The following is a 20,653-nucleotide window of genomic DNA, read 5'->3' as shown; positions in this document are numbered from 1 at the left end:
AACACCAATACAAAACTTCTGGAAAGTAAATGCCAAAAAGTACACTAATAAAAAAAAACAATAAGCCACTACTGACAAATGGATACAAGTAACTTTAATAAAGAAATGTGAAGCACTTTAGACTGAAAAGGCCTTCATCAGAAGAAGTTTCTGATGAAGACCTTTTCGGTCTAAAGTGGTTTGTTGTTTTTTAACCATCTTAAAACTACTAAAAGATGTACACTTTTTCAAACACTTGCAAAAGGAGCTAAATTGTTTCCTTATCAAGCAAGTTCACTGCAAATACTTCCATAAAAGTTCCATCACCTAAACAGACACCAGCATACAGTATGCTCTTCTATATCACAGAGACATATATTCACCCATCTTGTTCCCCACTACCTTTCTCCCAAACTCTCCTCCCTGTATCTCCTCTATTCTTACCTATTCCATCTATGACATTATATTCACTCTATTTTATTCATCATTGCCTACATATGCAATATTTTTCACTGGCTGTATATACATAATTGTCAACCTCTTAAGATAAGAAATCTGGGCGGAGCCAAAAATCATGTGGGGACAGAGGCTCAAAATCAGGGACAGATTGCAAATATTGCTCTTGCAAACTTAAGACACTTGACAGAATAACAGATTTTGCATTAGCATGCATTTATTTGAAGGACATGAAGTCTCAAACACAAAATATCTGACATTATTTAGTGACTTCACACCTCAACAATTTTGCCAGAAATCCACAAATTTTATCAGGAACACACTAAAAATATGAGGCAAAAATCTGGACATTTTGCGAAATCTGGACAAACTGAGTTGCTGAACAATCAAAACAAAAGGTGGTAAGTGTTTTTGTAGGGGGCAAGCCCTCTTACACAACTCACACTCTTGAAACTTAAATATACCTACTCTGAGATCACGCAACAGTGGGGAAGAAAGAAAACTCTACTGTCAGCACAAGTTGCTTTGCTTCTTTTGTTTTGATCATTCAGAAATTAATAAAAGTGCTGTTTGAACAAATGACAGGCATTCTCGTTATTTTCTGATAGAACGTATATAACTCACCCTGTCATTGCATACATTTTGTATTATACTCATACTATTGTCATAGTATTGTTTTGTCTCCTATGGTTACCCTAGGCTGATCCTGAAATATGTCTACTGAGATAAGTGCTCTAACCTGGTCAACAAATGAGTGAATGAGTAGAAAAATAAAATTCCACAAAAAGAATGAGTACTTAGAAATAATCTTAACATAATTTCCTAAGAAACTATAGCACAAATTAGCTGGGATGACAAAGAGGCATTTCTATCTTGACCCTGCACTGTTGAAGAAATTTGACAGATTTCTATGAAACCACTTTGTCAAATATACTAACAAAGGCGAGTGACCTGTCACACACTTTACTTAGATAAAAATATAGCTTTTAAAATGGTTCTGAATTGCATTTTTGTGTAAATATGGCACAGTGAATAGTGTTGTTACCCTCACAGCAAGAGGTTCCCTGGTTCAATTCTCATCTGGGGTGCCTTCTGTGCAGAGACTGCATATCCACCCTTTGTTTGCATGGGTTCCCTCTGGGTGCTCTGGTTTCTTCCCATATTCCAAAGACATGCAGTAGGTGGACTGGATGCTTTAAATTGGCTACTGATGAGAGTATGCATGCAAGTGTGTGGTAAGGAAGAAATACCAAGGTAGGACTAGCCATGCAGTGGTGTACACCTTGGCTCTAGATGACTGCCACTGTTGAAGTGACACTCCAACCTCATGTGCAAAAATGGCAAAAAGGGGGTTGTGGATGGATGGAGCTTAGAACCATAAGCAGAGCTATGTGGGCAATGCTAAAGTATTGTAAAATAATGATCTGATCTTAGTAGGCTGTATTTATGCAGATGCTATATGCGTTGAGGTGAGGTGGAAGTGTGCAGCACTATGAAAATTGTGGATGGAAAATAATCCGTATTTTTATGAGGATTTCTTTGTTTGGGTTTAGGGGTGATTAAAACCAACTTTAGCAAGTCAGGAGAAAGCCACTAAAATGGTGACATGGAGTACAAAAGCAAATGAGTGTGCTATGTCAGAGGTGCAGGCTATTAAATGCGGCAAGAAGGTTATCCAGATCAGGAAAACCTTTCTACGGGAGTTTGCTTAATACACCTTCAATCGGTTTATAAGAGGTCCTGCAGAAGAAAAGAGGATAGATGGAGTGTTATGCAGTGTGTTATTATTACTAATGAAACTGTGTGGCACAGGTTGAAGGTATTGAATAAACAGGTAAGTGAAAGCATCATTTCTGTGATCATACCTGTCAGGTATGAGGAAAGCTTTTTTTAGGTACTGATGTTTTTGGTAGGCTATTTAAACTGTTACTTTGAGTACTACTGGATTCTGTCCTCTTTATTTATATATGTATATGGTCATTAATTCACTGCTAGTACCAAGTCAGATAACTCATGTATTGCAATATTTTGCAATCTTTCAGATCACACACAAAACTTCGGTATAGCATGCCTAGCAGTTAATAAATAAAAATAAGACAACAAAATGTTACATATTCTTCTTCGGGCCAGATATATTTATTTATTTGTATTTGTTTACTGTAAAGTCCCTTTTCAGAGGCGGCCCCAGCAGAAAAGCTCCACATTTCATATATTTGAATGAGCCAACAGTAAAAATAAACTATAACACTCAGGATTGCATAATTAACAGGTGATCACCATTTTATATACACTGTATAACATTTATAGAATGTTAAATGTAGACACACATACAAAACATAGTATATATAATAGTGCATAAATCTCACACACAAATAGAACATTCGGTATTATTACATGCACCCACTGTAATATTAACACACACAGGCAGCAGATCAGGCAACTACATATTTTATTCAATAAGTTAAATTGAGACCCATAATCAGGAGATTACGTTACTAAAAATGTGAGAAATTAGTGATATTTGTTTGATTTGACTGCATAAGGTGGAGAATTAGTAATGGAATTAGTACAAGGACAGTATTGCTATATCGACAGGTAAGATTTCATTGTGATCGTAAATCATAGGCATGTATAGATTTAGAATAAGGAGGAGTCTTGGTAACAGAGTGCGTTACAAGTGCAGGACCATTTGCTTGAGAGGTTCATCTTTAAAGAGACTTTAAATTGTGGATAAGATGAGACATGTCTATCTGTTGGGACTGAGTTCGGCAGTAAAGCAACATATGCAGAATATTGATGGTCCAATTAAGATTTTTGAATTCTTGACCGATTACTATGTGTTGATTTAGGTTCATAGGTGTTTACTAGGCTAACGACCACAAGGGCCTTTTTAAGCCTAGCCATGCATCCCAAATCTCTGACAAGTTCTTGTACCCTTGATAAGTGTAAGCAGAGGCTTGGGAGATGAAACATTTACAGGTTGTCTGTGTCCATTAGAGACATAGGTGCCAAATCAGGGATGAACTTCCTGTTCCCCATCCAACTGTTCAAATTACACGAACTGCATTAGGGAGAACTCTACTTCATATGGATGGGAAGCCTGTTCCAGAGGTGGGGTAGTCTCTGGGATACATACCAGTCTCTCCAGCAGTTCCTATTTGTATCATAGTCAAGATTTAAGTCTTTAGAATGGGTAATTATACTGCTGTTTGTTTTGCAGATATGCAGAAGGTCCAGAGTGGGGTCTGGTAATGCCTTGTATGTCAGGCATAGATCTCTCCTCAACAGCCTGTAGCAGACAGAACATAGGGATAGGGCCTTGAGGTGGTCTACATAAGACATGTTACTTACGCTCTGTATTCTGTATTCTTTTAGTGAGGAACCTCTGTGGACATTCTAGTTGTTGGATATGCCTGGTTAGGTATATATTAAAAGGGGGCACTGTACTCAATGATAGGTCTGATGAATGCTGAATGAATGATTTCCTCACTCCTGTAGACATGTGATGGTTATGCACTAGATTACTATCTGTGTGTCCATAAGTCCATGACTACTGTGTCACCTCTAAGGAGTGTGTTGTCAATATGATGGTCATCAGGAGTGGAAAACTTCCTGCAATTTTTTGGCATTTAGTTTTAGTCCATGGCTGTCACACCAGTTGTTTGTCTGTGTCAGTCCTTCCGGGAGAACATTTATGTTGGTGTGGGATTCAATAACAGCTCCTAATTTGCAATAATCTGCAAATTTAGTCATCCAGAGACCACTGACATTGACTTTGACTTCTGAGAAGTAAATGCCAAAAAGGAGTAGTAACAAGGACTGATCCCTGAGGGACTCCACTTGTGACTGGCCTCTTTGTAGAGGTGGACTCCCCAAATCTAACTTCCTGGGTCCTGTCTGTGCACCAGTTAGCTATCCATTGGGTGACATATGGGTTTGTACCTAACCTCTTTAGATTGTCAATAATGCCCAAGTGGGGCATTGTGTCAAATGTCTTGGCCAGGTCAAGGTAGGCAGTGTGAACTATTTTGCCCTTATCCACTGCTTTGGTGACTTTCTCAAATTAGTTCACCAGGATGAGTAGGCATGACCTGCCCTTGATGAAACCAAACTGGGTTGGGTCCAGTATCTGGAGGTTTACTATATCATTACTGATAATTTCCATGATTTAGTCAGCATTTTTATCTAGGTAATGAAAAAAGCTTTCCTTTTAAGCAGATCACATATTCATGTTTACAAACTTTTTTTCTGTAAAAGCAAAAACTTTTTAATTACTGTTTTTCTTGCTGATGTTTATTTTTACAACTTACATGAGCACATGGATGTCTAACATGAATGCCTGCTGTTGTGCTATTGCATTCTGTTGACAGAACTATTCACATCACATTGAAGATTTATTTGGGGGGGTCATGGAACCTAATAATGGTCATTAGTCCCAGTGTTTTTATTTTCTGGCTTTTATAAAATGCTTTTGGGTGAACTATAAACTGGTAAGCAGTTGTAAAGAAGTTAGTTTTCTGCCAAACTTGAATGCAACTGATGACCAGTTTAAACGATTACGGTGATGCTGATCATCACCCATAGTGACATCACTGCATGTTCCTTATATGAACTGGCTGAGACAGGACAGCAACAGGCATGCTCTTTGGATGTCTGTGTATTCGCAGGAGGTTTAAATATACAAGCAAGCCAAGAAAACCTTTAAATGAAAACTGCTAGATTGCAAGCATGAACTGGTGATATGGCCACAGGTAATGCTTTTTCATAAACAAAAATATGTGTACTTGATTTTTAAACTTAAATATCTTTTGACCAAAAGATAAAGTGCTTGGATTGTTCACTCAGGAATAAATAACAAATGAAACTCTTGCAAACTTAACACTGCTGTTTGTAATTATTTTCCAAATAATTCTGTATTACCAATGAAACCAGTAAGTTCAGAAAAGGACAAAAAGATCTTCATAAACAGGACAAACCCAAATCCTGTACTTTCCCTTGACTTTTTCCTCTTCCATATTTAAAACACACTCTTATCTACATGGACTAGACACAGACATTTTAAGATTACATTTGTCATATTTTTACTGTTTGCTACAATGGCACAATACAAACTGCCATTTCCATATGGGGACCTGACAGTCACAACAGAAGACAGCTGAGGATGAAAGAAATGGTGGCACACAAGCTAGAAATCAGAATAACATGTGGCCCAGAATTTGACCAGAATACTATCTCTGTCAGTGCACTGGTGCTCACAAGCTGTATGAATAGAAGACATTACCTTAAGCAAACAGGCTGCTTCTCTAGGCCAACCAAAGTGACTGTAGAACTGCTTTGCTAAAGACTGCCTTGAGCTGTCAGTGGTTAATTTTGGTAAAGAATTCTAGGCCATTAAAGAAGTTAATCCACATGAGTACAAACAGAACTAGACAAGTAATGACTGAAATTTATGGTCTGTATGGTGGTGCAAATGGAGCTGGAAAAAGTAACTAATTAATATCTTACGTTTGTTAAACAGGCAAGTCTGATTGGGCAGATCCATTTTAATGAGGTCCAGGAGACAGGCTTTTGAGATAAATTAATAAGTACAGCATTATAATGCAAACACCGTATAATCAAGGTACAATGTAGTCATTCAATTCACTGAGGTGGGGGAAACTAGGTAAGATACACCAGGGTTGAATAACAGTGAATAAAACAGGAACAGCAGGATAACATGGAGGCAATGCTCAAATTACAGCTTCAGAACCAGATAGAGAAAAGTGAGGTTTTTTTTTTTTTTATTTAGCTTTAACATAATTCTGATGTAGGGTGTGAGGGAGTACATTTCAATAGTTTAAAGACCATAGAAGGAAACAAAGGGTAACCAAAGTAGTTAAAAGTAGGTCTGGTTACAAAAAGTGGTTACTCTGGGGAGAGGAGATGACAAGTAAATTGACTGGAGAGCCTTTGCTATAATGACACAACTCAGCGTGGGCAGTGAAAGATGATATGTTGACATTGGGGATACTCCTGCCACTACAGAGCCTTACAGGTAGGCACTTACAAGTCTTATGAAAATGTCCAGGAGCAAACATGGCTACAAATTTATAGCAGAGACATAGGCGGGATTTTTAGGGCAGTAAATAAATGTATAGTATGTGGCATCCTTTACCTCCAAATGAAACCTGTCATGCCTTGAGAGTGAGTGTTTCTAGACAGCACAGACACTTATAAATTTATACACAATTAATACTAAAGAACTTATTTTGGTCCCAAAAAGGCAGAATGAAGAAACAAATAGTGCTACCTGTACCTAACGCAGTTTTCTAGCTGCTGTCAGAATTGAGTGGTGAAAAATATATTACAAAGAAAAAAAGATAACTTGTTTACATTTGCTTTCAGTTTCCATGCAGTAAATAAAGGAAAAAAATATGTACTTAACATATCCTGCCAGTCATTTTTATAAACAATATATTTTGTCATTATCAATAAACATATATTGGAAGTTGAATGTTATGAGCTATGTTTCTGTAATGCATTTATTAGGTGACATTTTATATCTCTGAGGTGTTCAGACTTGAACAATCTGATGTCTTGTTCATGTAAATAGCTGAGCAGGTACAGACTATGAGTGTTTGCTGAGGGAAAGTATTTGGTTCTGAACACATTTACAGAATTTTCAATTTTTGTTTGCTTATGACTTTTAGTGGCATCTCTCAAAAATAAATTGACATTTTTCTGGTACTAATTTGGTCATGAAATACATGCAAAGAGAATAAAACTTTGGTCTTGGCCTTAATAAAACATTTGGCAACAACAGCCACTTTCTCCAAAAACTAATACAGTGTCATTGGGACATCCTACAGGCTGAGGAACAAAAAAACAATACTAATTAATACCAGAAAATGTCAATTTATTTTTCAAACAGGCAAAACTTTAGCAGAACATTTCAATTTCTTCAAAAGAGATATCACTAAAAGTAATGTACAACTGACCATTTTTGGAACTATATCTAAGGGCGGTCTTCCAAGTAAAAATTGCAAACTGTGTAAATGTGTTCAGAACCAAACATTTGCCTCAGCGAACACAAATAAAATGTTCAGCATCAGGTTTCTTATCACACATTCAAGTGAATGGATATTATTTAACTTGTATGGCCTAACCCAACTAATCTCCAGCCCAACAGATTCAATAAAAATAGTAACAGGGACCATTGACTAGATCCTTGCAAACGTCCCTGCAAAAATATTTTCTTCTGGATTAGACACTTTAAGTGATCACATTGCAATAAGGGGTCAAATAACTAAGCAAACATATTACTTCTACAACCAAGCCTGTAATCTGTCTTCTTTCCAAAGACACTTTCATACAAGATCATAGGAAGTTACTAGACTATTGGCCCTGAGGCCCTTATAAGCCTAGCCAAGAGTTTAGCCCATGTTTAGCCAATCCTACCACAAGACTATCAACTGGAAAACTTAAATAACCCCCACCTAGGTGAAGCTGTTGCCTAATTCAGTAAAACTTTTCCTAAATATACTAGATGAAGTTGCGCCAATCAGAACCAAATGACTTATGGTAACTACAGGTCCAGGGTTGTCAAAACAAACAAAACAACACATACACAATAGAGAGAGAGAGAGAGAGAGACTGGAAACTATGAAACACACACAAAAAGAATAAAGCAAACCTGCTGAAATATAAACTAAGAAACACTGTTAAACATAAACCCCAACATGTCATAAAACATTTTATAGTAACTTTCAAACCGCTAATCAAAACAATCCAAACTTTCTCTGGTCAGCCATTAACTTGCTACTAAAACCAGACCTGACCACTAAACCAACTCCCTCCATAAACAAATAGCTTGGCTCAACTGCTACACAATTCAGTACGTACTTCATACAGTCACAGTAGCCTCTCTTCATGCTAATGCAAACCACACTAATGTGCTACCTACTCCCAAACACAAGCAAGCTACACAACCTTTCTCCTTCTCCTTTCAATCAATGTCAATCTCATTAGTAAAAAAAAAAAAAAATACTCAAGCTAAAACCTACAGCCCTGGTAACTTACCAGCAGAGTATTTGAAGATAGCAGCTGATGCCATAACTTACACTCTGACAATCTTCATCAACTGCTCAATAACAGCAGGTCAAGTCCCATCATTAGGAGAAAAAATAATTCATTATCTAATTAGTAATCTAATTGATTACATAAGCACATCAACTCTATGGACCTATCAAATTATAGGCCCATCACTATTTTTTTCTTGAAAAAATTTCCAGTTTCAACTGCTCAGCTATATTCTACAGAACAATCGGCCATCACCCACAAAGCATGGTTTCCATTTTCCCACTTCCAGCTTTCTCAGCTTCATCAGTACTGTAAACCATAGTAGAAATCTAGGAAACTCAGATTTCGCTATCTTTATCGTTATCTCAAAAGCTTTTGATAGCATATCATATTCTATACTGATATTAACCTCCACCAGATTAAGTACAGCCTTTTTCATCTGGTTCAATTATTATTTGAGAGAAAGACAGTCAGCTGTAAAATGGCTGAACAATGCCTCTTCCTTTCTTCCTGTAACTGTAGGTGCTTGACAAGGCCCATTACTATTCAACTTCTTTATAAATGATAGTCACCTAGCAAGTAAACAGGCCACCATTATCCAGTATGCAGACAACTCTTCCCTTATCTGCAATGTAAAAAACCTTGATACATAAGGGAAACTTACAAAAGAATCCCTCACCTCCACTGAGACTTGGTTTGCTGACTCAACTACTACTAAATCCCAAAAGTTCAAACTGATCCTCTTCACCTCTAAACACATATTTATTTATTTTATTTTACATTTGTTGACCAGGATAGTCTGACTGGATACATGTCCATTTTCAGCGGAGGCCCAACGAGAAATGCTCCAAACTTACAAACAGATAAAGACAAGCAAGTAACAGTATATCCACATACATATTGTATTTACATACAAGTTACAGTCTCACATTTCAAGCCTATGAAAAATACAGTTTATATTCAGAAATATATACAAATGTATTACAGTTTCTCTTATCAAACCTATAGGTGCAGCTATATACAGAGTATCTGCAAAGATGTTACAGTTTCTCTTTTCAAACTTTTTAGTGAAACAGGTAAGTCACTGTGAATAAATATTGCAGGGCTGTGGAAGTAGATGAGGCTTTAGTCAGGGTTAGAGAAAGGGCATAACCAGTGAGTTTTAAAATACTGCGTTAAATTTTTTTTAACTGATTAAGGGAGGGGTTCAGAGTAAGGTCAAACTGGAGTGAATTCTAGGGTTTGCCTACTGAATTTTCAAACAAAGATCCTCCAGATAGGTTGTTGTTAGCTTTAACAAATTGAGCCAAAAGTTTTGTAGTGGAAAAAAGTGTCCTAGCATTTCTATAGGGATGGATAATGTTTTTAAGGGAGGGCGTTTTTTCTGGATGATTAATAACCTTGAATGCTACAGTAAGCTGATTACATTGAATTAGCCTGGGGAGTTCTAGCCATCCTAAGAAGTTTAGGTTTTGACAATGGTGTGTCCTGTGGGGAGTTCCTATGGCAAAACTGGCAATTTGATTGTAGCAGCTAGAGAGTTTGCTGAGATCAGTTTTGTTCAAGTTAGCGAGTATTGGCGAGACATAGAGTAGAGTTGAAAGTAGATGGGTACGGGCAATGGCAGTCCTAGCTAGAGGGGTGAGAAAAGGGTTGTTTTAGTATAGGGAGCCGAGTTTTTTATTAACAGTTTTAATAATTTGGTTTACGTGCATATCATATTTGAGGTTGTTGCCTAGTATAACACCCAGGAGTTTGGTATACATATTTGGTGAGATTATGGTCCCATTGTTAGATGTTATAGTAAACGAATGTTGAGAGGATTTGCGAGTAGGGGAGAAGAGCAATAGCTTTGTTTTATTAGGGTTTAATATCAGCTGTTGATTAAAAGTCCAGTTTTCCACTGTATTAAAGGTTTTCTGGGTTAAACTATGGAGATCTGTAGGGGTAGAGGCTGAGCAAATCAGGGTGGAGTAATCGGCATAGTGTATACAGGTTGGTCTGGGATTACAGTGTGGAGGTCATTGATAAAGAGAGAGAAAAGAAGGGGACCTAATATGGAGCCTTGAGGGACACCAAGGGTAATGGGTAGAAGGGTGGAAGGGTGGAGAGTTGTCCTGCCAAAGGACAGCCTGCTGTCTTCTACTAAGATAAGATTGAAACCATTGTATGGCATGGTTGTTTAGGGATATTTTATTTAGGGTAAGTAAGAGTAGCTGGTGGTTAACCATGTCGAAGGCCTTGGAAAGATCGAGAAACAGGACAGAAGATAGTTTGTTGTTGTCACGCTTGGAATTTATGACATTAGAAAAGGAGAGGAGGGCTGAGGTGGTACTGTGCTGTGGTTTAAATCCATGCTGGGAGTTGGCCAGAAGATTATGTTGAATAAGGTAGTGTAAGAGTTGCTTATGGATACACTTTTCCATAATTTTAGCCAGAGAGGAAAGGATAGCTATTGGTCTATAGTATGACAGCTCAATGGAGCTGCCTCCTTTGTAGAGTGGTATGACGTGGTATTTTCCAGATAGAAGGGGATAGAGGCTTCAGTTATGGTTTTGTTTATCAAAATAGAGATAATATAGGACAATATAGACAGGGTATGCTATAACATCAGCAGCTTTTTGCAGGTAGTCCGCAGGGAGGAGGTCAGCTGAAAGGGTGGTTTGTTTTTTAATTAGGGCTCTAATAAGTGAAGTCAGAACTTTTTGGAAGATAAAGGAGGGGTTTAGGGGTTTCAGTGTTAGGACAAGTGGGTTTGCTAGCAAGGGCCTGGATGGTTTCTATACAGAAACTGTTCAAGGCATTGGCAATGGACTCTGGTGATATTTGGGTTGGGGCTGAGGGGGTTGGAGTTGTGGATTGCCCTTAGTGGAGGAGTTTGTTAATACCTAACCCAGAACTTCTGTAGCTTGTTGTGGTGTTTCTGCTGTAGATGGCAGAAATAGTTTTTTTTTGTCTAGTAATATGGATTTTTTTTTGTATCATTCCTAGATTGTCGAAATTTAGAGGAGCACCAGGTGTTCCAAGCATTATTTCTTTGGATGATCTTTAGTTTGGTTTCTTTAGTGAGCCGGGGGTAACTTTTATTTTAATTCTAATAGAGCATGCAGGTGCATGGTTGTCAAGGATGGCCAGGAATGTGTTATTAAAGTGTGTTACTGCCTCATCTAGTGGTAGTTGTTTTAGAATTGACCAACTGCATAATTTAAGTTCTTCTAAGAATTTATTAAGGTTGAAGTTTTTGTTATTTCTTATTGTTTTATAGGTGGGTAGATGTGGACATTCAACTTTATGCCTAAGAGTGTATGTTAAGAAATGATGACTTAGATCATCAGGGAGAGTACCTGATTTGTACATGTGATGGGGGCTATTAATTAGTATCCAGTCTAGGATACTTTCTTTATTGCTAGGCTTGCTGATCCTAGTAGGGGAGGTTATAGTTTGTGTAAAACCATGTAGGTGTACATGTGTGGTTGGGGTCTCTGCAGTGCAGGTGTTAATATCTACACTGAGGTCCCATAGAACAATGGTCTCTTAGGGGTAGGCATTGGATAGCCAGTAGAGGATGTCTTCTAGGGTCCCTGAGTTATTACTTGGTGGAATATAGACACATACTATGTTTATACATGTGTTTTTATTTGTAGTTTGTAAATCATAATTTAGGCTTTGTTAAATATAGGTGGTTTCAAGGTTGTCTAGAGTAACATTTAGGGCGGTTTTATAGAGAACAGCAACCCCTCCCCCTTTCCTGGTAGTACGATCTGGCCTGAGTATATTATACCCTGGAAATAGAATTTCATTACCTGACGTAGCTGGTTTTAACAATGTTTCGGTGAGACAAAGCATGTCGGGGGAGTAGGTTGTCAGGAGCGCATGGAGGTCGTGGACCTTATTGTTGACGCTTCTAATGTTTAAGTGGCATGTCAATAGTGAGTGGGGGGGTCTATTTAGGCTTTGTCTTATGTTTGGGATGTTATAATTAGAGTTAGTGCAAAACATGCATTTCTGTGCAACTTCATTCAATAACAAAAGAAAAAAATCAAAGTAGTCGTCTACACAAAAGTAATGGTGGTGATGGTGGGGGCAGATTCCAAAAGACTTTGCTCTTGGCTTAAGTCACTTAATCTTAGAGCAAGCCTCAGAGTAAGTGACTTATTCAGAACAAGTCTTTTGGAATCTGGCTCCTGGTTTCACCATAAAGATGCCCCACTACTTTCTGTGTGTTTTATTATTCAGAATACCCAATAGTAGTAGAACAGCAGTATGGGACAGTAAGTCATTCTGTGTTTATGACAACATATACTTTTGCTCAATGTGATGTACTGCTCAAGATAATGTCAGATAATGGTATGTACTTCATAAGTGACAAATGTTTGACTTTCAGTGAAGCAGTGAGTCTTAATCATAACACTTGTAGTCCATGATATATGCAAAACAACAATTAAGAGACTGCAAGATCCAGAATCTGTTGAGTTATTACTCAGTAACTTAGTTTGCTTCCTTTCAAACCTGGAATTCAGGAATAAACCTTTGCAATATGTAAGGCTCACTCACAGTACCGCGAATAGGAATGTGCCAAATTAAAATACCCAGATCACATTCTTTGTTAGTCATCAAGAATCAAATAAATACTACTGACCTAATAAAAACAGAAAAAATGTTCTACAAGGAGTATCATGATAAAGTGTTCCAGCTCTGTAAACTGAAATCAATGAAGGATGTCTCAAAATTGCAAAAAAAAAGTGCATACCCAGCAATGCAATATGTCAAGAACAAGATACATTCTTCTGTGTGTAAGAACAGAAGGAATCCAAATCAAAAGACAAGTCTTGGAGAAGCTCAGTTGTTCAACTATCTGAATTCCTAAGTGCTGCAACAGCATTTGGAGCTAGAAAAGGTACTGCCACCCTCACAGTGTGAAAGTGCTTCCCATAGTGCTAGTGAAGCTGGCAATCTAGAAAGTAAAGATGATATCCAGACTGAGTACAGTAAGAATGTGTATCCACAAGAAGATGCAGTTCCAACAGTGTCATAATAAAAGATCAACCTCTTATAATCCGCAATACCCAAGTTTGAGAGAAGGATCAATAACTGATGTGGTTTATTGACAGCACATAATATATAGAGACTTAGTGAATTCTGAAGTGGTGCCTTTCTGATCACTACAGATAGGATGCTTGAAATTTCAGTGTAGTGATGTACATTACACAGCATGTACAGGTAGTTATAGTTATACTGATGTACGTTACACAGCATGTACAGGTAGTTATAGTTATACTGATGTACGTTACACAGCATGTACAGGTAGTTATAGTTATACTGATGTACGTTACACAGCATGTACAGGTAGTTATAGTTATACTGATGTACATTACACAGCATGTACAGGTAGTTATAGTTATACTGATGTACATTACACAGCATGTACAGGTAGTTACAGTTATTAGTAACTACTGTCATTAAATGCAGCCTTACATAGTTACTGTAAGTTTATTTTAAACTAAGGGTGACAGCATATGTGCACATACATATATATTATACATTTCTGTTGATAATAAACCTGCAGTTTTCAGTCAGAGTTGCCAGCAACTGAATCTTTGTGATAGGAAATTTCTTTATCAGTGCAGTTCAGTAAAAGCTGCGGTTGAATGCACATCATGTTTAACACTTCTTCAATCAGTTACCCAGACTGTGTACATACAGAACTGTGTACATATATTACATTACATTATCACTTCATTCAATAACTGTGATTATATATGTACTTAACTGGATATGCATACTATATTATATATGCTACACTATACTAAAACGTCTTCATTCAGTCACCCTGTGTGAGTACTTAACTGTGTATGCATACTACATTACATATGTTACACTATACTAACATTTCTTCATTCAGTCATCCTGTGTGTGTACTTGACTGTGTATGCATACTACATTACATATGCCACACTATACTGATACCTCTTCATTCAATCATCCTGTGTGTGTACTTAACTGTGTACACATACGATATTATACTAACTTCAGTCTTCCTGAATGTGGATGTACTTAACTTTGCACACATACTGCACTAAGCTAACACCTCTTTATTAAGTCATCCCGACATGTATATGCTTAACCATGTACATATGCAAAACTATTTTAACATCTCCACATTTAGTCATTCTATGTATGTACTTAACCATGTACACATACTACACTACACCTCATCATTCAGTCATTCTCACTCTATCTGTACTTAAATATGTACTCATTCTACGTGATGCCTACCCCTGTTCAGCCATCCTCACTTAAATGAGTATGCATACTACAGTGTCCTAACACCTATTCAATTAGTATTCCTTTGTGTATTTAAATATGTACAAATACTAAACTATATTATCACCTCTTAATTCAGTCATCCTATGTGTACTTAATGTATGTATACTACACTACACTAGCACTCTTTAAACATTTTCTCTGTGTGGGCACTTACTTTGATTGCATACTAAACTACTTTTCCAATCCATCATTCTCCATCTGCACTTAAAGGTGTACATGTGCTACAGTCTAACAACTCCTCATTAAGTTGCCCTGTGTGTTCACTTATTTGTGTACAACAAAACTATACAAATGACTCTCCATTCACTCATCCGGATATGTTTGTATTTAACTGGCAGTTAGTGCACAGGACTAAAGTTCTGAGCTGTTAATAAGTTGCTTCCTGTGCCAGGGGTACAGGGTTTTCATCTCCTACTGCATATTATGTGACTCTGAATAAGTCACTTAACAAGATAGTGCTCCAGGGCCACCCCTAAAAATATGACAATTGAGTCCAGGAGACTCACCCATTAATAAATAAGTAAAATAGACCCACAACATAATAAAAACACCTCTCCATTCAGCAGCGTGCATGTGTGTGTGTGTGTGTGTGTGTGTGTGTGTGTGTGTGTGTGTGTGTGTGTGTGTGTGTGTGTGCGCGCACATACTGCACTAAACTAACACTGCTTCATTTAGTTATTCCATATGCAACTTTAGCTGTGTACACATATCAAACTATATTAAAACCTTTACATTTAGTCACCCTATCTGTGCATATATCTGTACACATTTATTATACTAATACCTTTGCATTCATTCTACATGACTACTTAAATGTGTATAGATACTATACCTTACCAGTTATCCCCTGTTCACTATACCCCTATGTCTTCATTCAGTCAAGGATGTGTGCATACAACTCTGTACACACTGCATTATACTAACAATAATTATCTCAGTCATACTATGTGTATACTTAACTGTGTACACATACTGTACTATGTTATACTAATATCTCTTCATTCAGTCATCCTGTGTGTGCTCCTAACTTTGTACTGTGTATACACAGTACACTATACTACCATCCATTCATTTAGCCATCTTGACTAGGTCCTTATAAATGCTGCACTATGCTGAAATCTCTTTATTCAGTCATGTGAGCAATTTTTGCACATAATTATGAATACATACTACCCTATACAAACAGTTTTTCTGTCATCCTGTGATTAAAATGAACTATGTACACTTACTACACTATGCTACACCTCCTCATTTGGTCACATTCATGTGTGTGTGTGTGTGTGTGTGTGTGTGTGTGTGTGTGTGTGTGTGTGTGTGTGTGTGTGTTTAAATGCATACACGAACTACACTAACATATTTTCAGTCATTATGCATGCAGGATTAAATGTATACAAATGCTACACTATACTAACATATCTTTATTCCATAATCACGTAAGGAAATAACTGAGTACTCAAAGCTAATACTTATGTGTACCCATGCCATACTATACTAACATCTCTTCATTCAAACATTTTGAGTACTAAACTGTGAGCAGATACTACACTATATACCAGCACCTACTCACTCTATACTCTAAGTGTGTGCTTAACTCAGTACACATACTGTTCTACACCAACACCTACTCTGTCACTTTGTGTGCACTTAGCTGCCTATACATACTGTAGTAATATATCTTCATTCTGTCATCTTATCGGTATACTTAACTACATACTACACTATTTTAGCTCCTCTTAATTTATTTCTATCTGTGCACTTAACTATTTCCACATGCAAAAATATCTAGTACCTCATCATTCAGTCATCCTGACTACATGTACTACACTGTACAAATAACCCATGAATCACTACATGACTACATATGCATACTACACTATAACAATGCCTCTTCAGTCATCATGATATGCATGCATACTGAGGTATATAATACCTCTTCAGCTATTTTGATTATATGCTCATTTACCTATGTATAGGTTCATAGGTAAGTACTAGGCTATCTGCCCAAGGGCATTTATAAGCCTATCCAGAATGTGTTGTCTTTCACCACCCCCTTAGATTAGTTCCCTGTGCCTCTGTCTAGAATGACCATACATATGTATACTATATTTCATTAACTGCAATTCATGTGCACATAACTGTAAAGTATGTTACAGTATAGTAACAACTCTTCATTCACTCATCCTGTGTGTGTACTTAGGATGTGTGTGTACTTAACTGTGTAAGAATAACACACTAAACTGGGACCACTTCATTTACCCATCCAATAGGTATACTTAATTGCATATATGCATATGCCTGTAGCATGCACATGCATATACTTAACCGCATATATGTACTACACTAAACTAACACCTCTTCAGTTATCCTATGTGTACTCATCTGTGTACACATACTACATTTGTACATGCCTCCATTCTGTCATCTACATGTGCACTTAACTGTGAACACATACTGCATTATACTAACTCGTTTTTATTCACAGATCCTATTTGTCTATGTAAAAATGAGCACAAATAATACACTGCACTAATAAATCTTCATTCAATCATCCTGTGTGTATTTACCTTTGTACACATACTACACTAACACCTTTTCATTCAATGATCCAATATATTCATATAAAAACTGTGTACAAATACTACAACACACTAGCATCTCTTCAGGCAATTATCGTGTGTGTGTACTTAACTATGTGGAATACTACACTACACTAACAGCTCTTTTTTCAGTTGGGTCTAGGTGCACATAACTTAACACATATTACACAAAATGATCATTGTTCAGTCATCCTGTGTATTCACTTCAATGCATTGGGAGACTGCACTACACTAACCCTTATTCACTCAATCATCTCTATATATGGGCTTGAACAGGCATACATACTACAGTATACTGATAACTCTTCATTCAGTCATCCTATGTGTGTACTTAACTCTGTACACATACTACACTAACAGTCTTCATTCAGTTATTCTATGTGTGCACATAACTATTTACACATACTACACTATGCTCACACGTATTCATTAAGTCATCCTGACTACATGTATTGTAGCAACTTGTACTTTCCCTTTAAATATGCTAGCCTAGAATGGCCATATAACGCATCAGTAATTGGTTCCTTTAAGGCAATTAAAGTAGAAAGAAATATTGATGTTCAAGTAATGCGGGACAGCTGCACAGATATGCATTTAAGGAACAGTGCCCTGCTGCAAGTCCATGAGGTTTACATCTCAGGAGGGCTCCGTAGAACTCTAGTTGGAGATACACTGACCAGAGGAGAGGAAGGAAGGCTGTCTGGTGAGTATCTCTATGAGGGAAGATACCAGACTCTTGACAGGAGGAGACAACTGGACTTATTACTGCCACAGTTAAAAGTTAGTTTGTTTTGCCATTCAAGCTGTTGGAATTGATGGCAACATTATTTTGTTTCATGTTCCTAGAGTTGAAGATGAAACTGCTTTTTTGTTTCCTAATTCTAAAACTGAAAGGAGGGGTACTTTATTACCCAGGGGTCTCTCTAACTATTATTTTTTTTTTACCAGGAACTCTACCAGAATGCTGTTTAGAAAGAAACACTATATCTAAGAGTAATGGTTTGCTGAGCTGTTAAAAAGCCTGTTGGAAAGGTGAATTTATTTATGTTGGAACTACAGACTGTCTTGTTTGATGATAAATGCATTGATTTTCTGAACGTTACTTTTGCTAAAAATCAGCTACATACTTGTGTAGTGTGTCAAGTTATGATGTTTTTGGCAAGTACAAAAATGCATTTTTTTAAGACTATGCGTTTTCCTAAAAGTTTCCTGCTGCATGAATTATATTCCCTACTAGAAGCAGTCTGCATAAAGCTTTTCAAACTAGAAAAAAAGCCTATGCTATGCTGAAAGCTTATTAATTAGTCTGGGTGTAGCTGGCTGTGTGAGAGAGACCAATTTTTGCGCATACTATCTGCTGATACTAAATACAGGTTAAAATGGAGAAGCTTTATGAAACAAATCTATTGCTGCATTTTAGAAGAGAAGTGTGGCAACTAACCAACAATCTAAAAAAAAACTTATAGGACTGGATTCAGAACGTTTACTGCAAGGTGTATGCCTGGTGTACACCTTGCAGTAATATTTCTGACTCAGAGACAACCCTACTATGGCACTGCAGCACAGAAAGGTGATGCAACACTATAGGCTGTCTCCACAGCCTACCACAAATTCTTAATTAGGCATTCTGGAAGAGTGGCCTATGCTAATTAGGCAAGTCCCCCCCCCCCCAGAAATGCCTACTTTGGCCAGCTCCCTACTGAAATATTGGCACTCAAAATGCAGAGTGCTGAGAAGCTGAAAAAAGACCAAAACTACAAGAAAAGAGCAAATCTTGAAAATTGCTGCTCTTCTTTAAACTTCTTTTTTGCAGCGGGTAAAGCCCCCATGCACAGCCAATGGTGGGCAACCCCCCAATTTATACATAACTCTGAGATCACCATACTTTGGAGAAAAAGAAATATTCCAAGAAATGGCCATCTCAGACTTAACACATGCAAGTCTGTCTTTAGGCCATTCAGTCTCCATGCTTCAGGACTTGCTTCAGTGGGTCATGCCATTTCAAACAGTTACCACACTGGCCACCCATGTTAATGAAAATAGACAAAAGCTCATGCTGACCTAGTCTTCTTAGAGGTAAGTATCAGTGGGTCATGCCATGTTACCACACTAGCTACCCATGTTAATGAAAATAGACAAAAGCTCATGCCGACCTAGTCTTCTTAGAGGTAAGTATCAGGGAGACTTTAGCAGAAAAATAGTGATGGGGTATGTGTGCATGGATGTGGCTGCATGTGGGAGTATATGTAGAGGTATAAGAGGTGTAAGATGTGTGTGAGGCTATAGTTGGGGCAGTATGTAAGGGGATAGGCCAGATACATGTGTGTGTGTGTGGGGGGGGGTCACAGTAGGGGCGGAGCTGTTAGGGGACTGGTAGGATGTGTATGTTCATGAGTGCAAAAAGGTGGAGGGTCTGTCATAATTCCACACTCTCATTGACTTATGAGAAAATACTGCAACATTCAGGGGTGGGGGACACCAGGGCTGCTCTCTTTATATCAGTGCCATAAAGGTACTTAAAAATTAATGAAACAAAAGTTTGCAGCATGAAAGACATGAGGTGGGGTGGGGGAGCACTAGACTCCAGGGATACCCTCTTTATATCTTGCCTTAAAGGCATCTTCAAACACTGTATCCTCTGCACTCATGCACAACTCTTGGTCAGAGACTCATCTCCCTGTGCTACCATTAGACAATAGGAATAGCCCTTGTATATTATCTTAAGTCAGAAGTAGCTAGTATGGAGCAAAGCGTAAAGTCACTTTAGGTGCAAGGTGTTGCTGGTGCAATTGGCAGATTCTGATCAGTGGTAACGCAAGGCCGGCACGCAGTTTTGGAAAGCCAGTATCACATTTGCAGTCAGGGCGGAAGCACTATTACTTCTACTCTCAATAAATACAGTTCAGAACAGAATGTAGTAAGCCACGTGTTACATTTGTAGTAAGCAGTTTGCTAAAATTATATAGACAAAACATTTTTGAGCTCCCAAATTTGTAAGTCTTTCTTTTTTGCTATTCAACATGGAAAAAAATACATTTTCTTTTAGCAGATTGGGGAGATGCACCGGGTGCAATAAAACTCAGCTACCACTCTGCTTTAAGTGTTTGAAAAGTATAAACAACAACAAAACCAGGAGAAAATATTTGATGTTGCACCCTTGACACAGCAAGGAGAGACCATAACTCTCTACTACTGAGTTAGTGCAGCAGGATATATTTTACATTAAAGTATGAAAC

At 37.6% G+C, this 20,653-nt stretch overlaps 1 protein-coding gene across 2 annotated transcripts in view; it reads right to left on the bottom strand.

Annotated features, from left to right (window-relative positions):
* The window catches only part of SLC22A23 (solute carrier family 22 member 23), a 1,393,214-nt gene that overhangs the window by 2,031 nt on the left and 1,370,530 nt on the right, over positions 1-20,653 (bottom strand). The window lies entirely within an intron of this gene.

This window comes from Protopterus annectens, chromosome 1.part1, assembly GCF_019279795.1.
Source record: "Protopterus annectens isolate FY-2018-M chromosome 1.part1, PAN1.0, whole genome shotgun sequence".
Classification (NCBI taxonomy): domain Eukaryota; kingdom Metazoa; phylum Chordata; order Ceratodontiformes; family Protopteridae; genus Protopterus; species Protopterus annectens.
The sequence above is the reverse complement of the archived record's forward strand: the minus strand, read 5'-3'. Positions and strand labels throughout refer to the sequence as shown.